The following is an 8,158-nucleotide window of genomic DNA, read 5'->3' as shown; positions in this document are numbered from 1 at the left end:
AAATTAATCCAGTAATTTAATTGGTATTTTAAATTTTATCAAAATTGTTGAAAATAATTGTATTTCTTGGAATAATTGTTTTAAAAATTTTATAGAATAATTGAAATTCATCTAGAAATTTTTTATTTATGAAAATAATTGAATTTTTGGAAAGAATTTTTTTATTATTGAAAATAATTGAATTTTTGTGTAGAATTTTATTATTTATGTAAATAATTAAAATTCTTCGATTTTAACATTTTGAATTCCGATTTTATAGCGTAAAAGTAAAAACATGGCTTTTTCCCATGTTTTATTATTTATTTTGTATTTTTTGACTTTGGACATTTTTATTTTGGATTTTTTGTACTTTGAACTTTTTTCTTGGATTTTTCGGTCTAGATTTTTTGAATTGGATTTTTTGTTCTGTTTATAATAATTTCATAAATAATTTTCGTCTGTAATTTTCACAATAAATTTCATAAATTATTTCCACAATAATTATTAATTTTTATAAACAATGATCATAAATAAATTTTAATCAGTCTAAAAATTATATTTTTGCAAAAGGAAAGCTAACACCGTATTTTTTTACGCTTATTGAGATAAATAGAAATAATTAAAAATCGCCCAATAAGTGAAATAAATATATCGATAGAAACTCCATAAGTTGTCAATTTGTTAGTAGTTGTGAAGTTAGTGATTGCCGAGTCACTTTATAGATGTCGTATTTATATATTTTATCTCAATATAATACCGGCTTTCAGGATGATGCGATAAATTAAGTTCCAGGAGCGAAATAACATAGCCACGGGGTTTGAAAGGATACATACATATACATAACATATATATATGTGGGCAATAAGGGATCTAATGAGCCAATTGCGTGTAACACTTTTCATTGTATTTATATACACATACATTTTCCACGATCGTGACTTGATTTTTTTTATTTTTTATTTTCTTTCCTTTTTTGCCCCTTATATGCACGACAAAATAAAGTGACAACCACACACTTTCAATCGAGAGAAAATATTCTTCTACATATATGTAGAATATTTTTTCCACTAATTGAAAATTAGTCGAAAAAAAAAATAATGGAAAATTGACCTTACGAAATCAAATTATGTATCGCGCCTTTATTTCCATTCTCTTCTTGCAACAATTTTTGTTCAATATACAAATGCTGAAGAGAATTGCTTTTTTTCAAAATTGCCTTTTTTAAATTCTTCGCTTTTTCTGTCTCTCATTATTATTATCTTTTCCTTTTTTGTAGTAAATTTTCCAAATAAAATTTATTTCAACCAATTAACATTTATTTCAATAAATAAAAATTTATTTGAAACAAGTAAAAATTTATTTAAAACAAGTAAAATTTATTTGAAAGAAGTAAAAATTTATTTCAAACAAGTAAAAATTTATTTGAAACAAGTAAAAATTTATTTGAAACAAGTAAAATTTATTTGAACCAATTAAAATTTTTGTGAAACAAATATACAATTTTATATGAAACAAGGAAAATTTTAATAGATCCAAACAAAATTTATTACAACCAAATAAAATTTTTGTAAAACAAATACAGTTTAATTTAGAAAAAAAAATTAATTTGAAACAAGGAAAATTTGATTTGAACCAAAACAAAATTTATTAGAACCATATAAAATTTATTTGAGACAAATAAAATTTGATTTGAACCAATTAACATTTATTTGAAACAAATAGAATTTTATTTGAAACAAAGAAAATTAATTTGAAACAAATAAATTTTATTTGAAACAAGGAAAATTTTATTTAAAACAAGGAAAATTAATTTGAAACAAGAAAAATTTTATTTTAACCAAAACGAAATTTATTAGAACCAAATAAAATTTATTTGAGATAAATAAAATTTGAATTAAACCAATTAAAATTTTTGTGAAACAAATACAATTTTATTTTAAACAAAGCAAATTAATTTGAAACAAGGAAAATTTTATTTGAACCAAACAAAATTTATTAGAACCAAATAAAATTTATTTAAAACAAGCAAAAATTTATTTAAACCAAATAAAGTTTATTTGATCCAATTAAATTTTTCTGAAACAAATACAATTTTATTTGAAACCAGGAAAATTAATTTAAAACAAGTAAATTTTATTTGAAACAAGAAAAATTTTATTAGAACCAAACAAAATTTATTAGAACCAATTAAAATTTTCGTGAAACAAATACAATTTTATTTGAAAAAAAAAAATTAATTTGAAACAAGGAAAATTTTACTTGAACCAAAACGAAATTTATTAGAACCATATAAAATGTATTTAAGACAAATAAAATTTGATTTGAATCAATTAAAATTTATTTGAAACAAATACAATTTTTTTTTTAAATAAAGAGAATTTATTGGAAACAAGTAAATTTTATTTTATACAAGAAAAATTTTATTTGAAATAAGAAAAATTTTATTTGAACCAAACAAAATTTATTAGAACTAAATAAAATTTTATTTGAATCAATTAAAATTTATAAATACAATTTTATTAAGAAAAATTTTATTTAAACCAAATAAAATTAATTCAAGTACAAAAGTAAACAGAACTAAATTAAAAATCAAAAATAAATTTTCAAAGTTAAACAAAATTTGCCATAAATAAATTTCAGAGAGTTCAGTAATTTTCCAAATAATATTCTATCGAGTTACTATCGCCTCTATTTTTTCTTCTTTTTTTCTAAATATGGTGGCACGATAATAGTCGAGGATTGCAGTGTTTTGTCTCTTGTGAAATCGGAATTTCGTCGAGAGGAATTCACATTAATGTCGGAACTTGCCGCACAATATCTACATAGTAATGGGATTATCTAGCCCGTTTTCATGAAGCATTATGAGCGACCAAATCCTTTCTCCATGGCAGTTACACGGGGCGTGGGTGTCACCGCGAGGCATAATCCAAACAATTTTGCAATAATCTGGAAACTACAAATAGTTCCTAATGCACACACACACAATTCTAAAAATTATCCTTCCACAATTTTCCAACAAGTGATCCAATACTACCAAGTCGAAAAATTATCACTAGAATTTTACTTGATTTTTACTAGAATTTACTAAAATGTTACTTGTTGTTTATTTAAAAAAGAAGTTATTGATGTTTTCGAATAATTTTACAATTAAAAAAATTCGTAAATAAATGTAATTAAATATTTTTTTGAGTATCTAATCATTTTTAAAGTAAATCAAAATATTCTTTAGGGCCAGGAAAAACGTCAAAATTTATCTGAAAATCAGGGAATCAAAAGTAAGTTAGTCAGTATAACAAAATTAATTGATAAAAAAATTGACTAATTTTGTCATTTCAATTGTAATTTACTTTCTTTGTTATTTTAATTCTAGAATTTTTTTTTAATCAGACAGTGGTAATTTTTTCTTTTGCACTGCATTTTTTATTCTTGATTATATTTATATTATGTTTTCATCGAGCACGCATATTTCTATTGTATGCAGAGTCGTCCTTTGCGTTTTATAATTACAAATAAGAGGCGCGTTACGCTTGTTGAGTCTCATCTCTCTTTTCTCTTTATTTCCTGATTCCTTATTGAAAATCTGTATTATCGTGGTTATTGTTGTTCCGAAAGAAATTGCATTTGTGAGCAGCGGCCTTTTGCAACAATTTTCTACACAAAGCGTCAGTTAAATAACAAAAGTCGTAAAATGTGAGAGTCCCGGCACCTTGAAGATCCCGGATGTGACTCTCGTTAGTAATGATCTTTATTGTCCAATAAAGTTCTGGAATTTCTAGAGTATATACTAGATTTTGAGAATGTGTCATAAAATATTCTGGAGAAAAGTACGATGAATTAGAAAAAGGAGAAAAGAACAGAAGAATTCTTAATTGGTAAATTCTTTTGTCTAGGGGAATTTTTTTCAACTGGAATTTCATCTTTAAATTGAGGGATTTTTTCGTAAACGAATTTTTAGCTTTTCTTAAATATTATTTTCATTCTTTCGAATTAGTAGTTTATTTAATTCAGTGTTGTCACAAAAAATTTTATTTTGTATTTTCCTGATTCTTCACTGATTTCTAAATTCAATTAATCAAAACTCGAATAATTTTGCTAAATAAATATTTAAATACTTCTTATTTCTTTTTTCACGGGAAATAAAAATTTAAAATTTCAACTTCTGAAATTTATTAACTTCTAAAAATTACAATCTATAACCCTTCCAAAATTCAAATATTTTCTACCATTTTGAACTAAACTTCACCTCTAAATAAATTATCTATGTTAATTTTTAATAATTTTCCGAAAGTTCTTCGATAGTTCAATTATTTTAATACAAAAATTAAAGTTTTCATAATAATAGGAACTGTCCATTTTTCTTTTTAAAAATTATTAAGGTAGAATATTTTCAAAATTTTTTAAAAAGAAATTATTAATATTACCTACCTTTTTAAAAATATTTCTAAATAACTTTTAAAAAACAATATTTTTACAATTACATACAATTAAAATATGTCCAAAAATTGAAATTTGGTAAAATCTTTGAAAAAATAATTGAGACTTTAAAAAATATAAAAAGTAATCAAATTTTTAAAGAATTTTAATTATATGATTTCTCCGAAATTTTAATAAGTCTAAAAAAGTAAATTTGATAAAATTTTAATTTACTTTGTTCGAAAGTAATTGAATCTTAAAAAATTATGATAAAACAATTTGAAGAATCAGTTTTTTATAAATATTGTAATGTAATTTTTCGAAAATATTTGAATTTCCAAAAAGAATTTGTGTATAATTTAAAAAAACGAATTAATTTTTTGAAGAATTATAATTAAAAATTTTGAATATGTTTATTTTCTCCAAAATTTTAACAATGATTCTAAAAAATTTTTATGTTATTTTTTGTATGTATTTGAATTTTCAGAAATATGTAATCGAAAATATTGAAAATAAATGAATATTAAAAAATTAGAATGAAAAATTCCGAGAATTAAGATTTTCAAAAATATTTTTATATTAGTTTTACAACCTACTTTTCATTAATTTTCATTTTTACTAAATTTACACTTGAAGATTTTCCATTCAAGTTTTTGAGAATTCAATTATTTCCAAAATTTTCAATTAAATTTCTTTACTAGTTAATTTTCAAAAACTGTAATAAAATACTTTAAAAAAATGATTTATTTTAAATTAAATTTTACGAAATTTCAATTATTTAAAATATTTTTAATTTATTTCAAAAATTTAATTACAAAAATTATTCAAAAATTATTTTTTAAAGATTTGTCTATAGTTATTATTTTCACACTACAAAAATACAAATAAATTGCATTTTATACTAAAAATGTGGTATTTTGTTGCAAAATTTGGTAGAAAAGTCGAAAAAGTCTCAATTTTTTAATATAAGTCGATAAAAGTCTCATTATTCGGAAATAGTCGAAAAAAGTCGAAAAAGCCATAATATCCAAGGCCTGGCAATTACAGAATGTGAAGGCAATATATGAGAAAATTTATATAATATCGACAATCATGTAATAATTATTACATTGGCGACTGCATTATTACTGCTGTTATAAACTTTATAAGCTTTACTATTAAATGTTCTCGTTTTCTTACTCTTTTGTTGCTCTCATTTATTTGCAAGAATTAACGAGGTAGTTTGCTTCATTGTTTCTTGAACAGGAAACATACGAGAAAGTATTTTTCTTTCTTTCTTCTTTTTCTTTTTTTATTGTATCATGTTATCGACACGCTCGTATAACGAATTCACAGATTGTCCTGCCACTTTCGCTCATATTACTGCGTACCAAAAAAAATACACATTATACCTGTTCTGTTGTCTTTAAAATTGAGCTCTTTTCTGATTCAAGAGACGTCTTGTTTTAATTTTCAAGACGTTTGATGACTTTCTTTATTTTTGATCTCTTTTTATTAATGAAAAAAGAAAGTGAAAAAAGAAAATTAATTTTTGTTTTATTCCGAAAAATTTGTCTTATTATTAACATGCATAATGGTTTCGTATAGCTTTCTCTCTTAATAATGTTATTTTGCTGTGGTCTTCCGGCATTTGGTACAATGCCAAGCAATAATTTCCACCCGCAAGAAGTGCTTGTATGAGGGTGCTGACACGATTTCAACAAAAAATTAAAATACGAGCATCTTATTATGTTCGTAGATTATAAAGTGACGAATGATTTTTGAAAGAAGACTTTTGGGAATGATAATTTTTAGGTTCTTCTTGACAATTTTAATGGTACTGGAAATTTTAATATATTAGGTTTGTGAGAAAATTTTTATTTATTTATAGACAGAATTTTGACTTTTTTCTTGATTTGAATAATAATTGATTATTCATTTCGTTTGTGAGCGAATTTTCATGACGTCTAGGCGGCAGTTTAATGAACTATTAATGTCTAATTTTAAAAATACCAATTAGTATAAATTATAGAACACTTTAGAACACTAGAAATATATTCAATTATCTCTAGTCTTAATTAAACCTAATTGCTCAAATCAAATTGAATTAATCTAATTTAAATTAATTTACTCAACGAATTAAATAAATAGAAAAATAAAGTTCTCCAAACCAAAAAAAAGTGAAACACCTCATCGAAATTGTAAAATTTCAGCTCTTAATTTCCTCTCACCTTTCACTAATCTCCAAACGATTTAGAACTCGAATCTAATTTCACGATATCTAATTAATTTATTATCTGTAATTACTCGTAAAAATGTAACTCGATCCAACCATAATCACCGCACACATTACGTACAATAATACAGCATAAAATGATTTACAATATTGATAATAATTTATTATACAATTTATAATTTATGTTTATAAATAATTTATCACTATATACTTTTTATTTATTTTCATTCTTTTTTCCTTCAACACTTAAGATCGTATTTAAAGTGAAGTAAAACCGGATGCCGTACATACAACATTGTATATAAAAAAGAATAATTCAAAGAAGACTGGAAATTATAATAATTTTGGAAAATTAGATATTGTGCAGAAATTACAGTGAAGGGAAAGTAAAGGCGCATGTATAATTTGATTTACTTGAAACGTGTTGAAATTAAAAGAAAGAAAAATATATCTTGTAAAGAGTACTTTGCAATATATATATATAGAGAGATGTGTTGGGACGGTGTATTCTGCGATGATTGTTCGAACCGTTATTTTGCCGACAGAAAAAAGAAGCTGTTGCGAGAATTGAAGAAGAGTTCTTTAAGATATATCGGTACCGCTTCGCAAAAATTTTTATGCGAATACATTAGAGTCGAAACAAGAGCTTTAATCATTTACTGGTATATGTATATTCAAACGATATAATCCTGCAAACAATAAACAGAGAGCTCATAAATCTTTTATTTTTCAAAGGAATCAAACTATTCTATTCTATTCATTTTTTTTCTCTCTTCTCTTCATTCAAAATTAATTCTCTATTAAAATAAACGAAGACAAATAATTGCATAAAATTAGCTCTTCTCCTTTGCTTACGGAATTCTGTCTTTCGAATAGAAAAGGAACTTTAGAATAATAAATGAACAGAATTTTATAAAATCAGTTCCTTACATTTTTACATTTTCTTCTTTTTACATTTTTTAAAATTAATTAACGAGATTAAAGAACTCGTTTTAGTTGATTTACAAAAATCACAAAAAATTAATTCTATATTTCAAAAGTAAAAAATTAAATTCTTTAAAATATGAAAATTTTAATTAAATTTGACAAAATTTCCAATTATAATTGAAAATTATAATTTAATATTTCAAAATTATTTTCAGGAATCTAAAAAAAATTTAATTACAATTCTTCAAAACACTAATTTTTTTCATAGTTTCTAAATTAAATTATTCGAGACTTGAATAATTTTTCTCAAATGAATATTTTAATACTTATTCTAATTTATTTTTCCACGGGAATTAAAATTTTAAATAATTTCAATGTAAAAATTTTGAAATTTAACTATTTACAAAAATTAGGTGCAATTATAATTTTTTCAAAATTCAATTATTTTTTCTATTCTTAAACAAAATTATTCAATACTTTAATAACCTTTTAAGAAAATCATATATTAATAAATGTTTACTAAAAATTATTTAAATATTAGTAGTTTTACAATAATTAAAATTTTCAAAAATTTCAATTTAAAAATCTTTTGAAATTCAATAATTTCTAAAAGTTCATGCTTTT

This window comes from Leptopilina heterotoma, unplaced genomic scaffold (genome assembly GCF_015476425.1).
Source record: "Leptopilina heterotoma isolate Lh14 unplaced genomic scaffold, ASM1547642v1 Lhet_9, whole genome shotgun sequence".
Lineage (NCBI taxonomy): Eukaryota > Metazoa > Arthropoda > Insecta > Hymenoptera > Figitidae > Leptopilina > Leptopilina heterotoma.
This window is presented reverse-complemented; position numbering follows the sequence as displayed.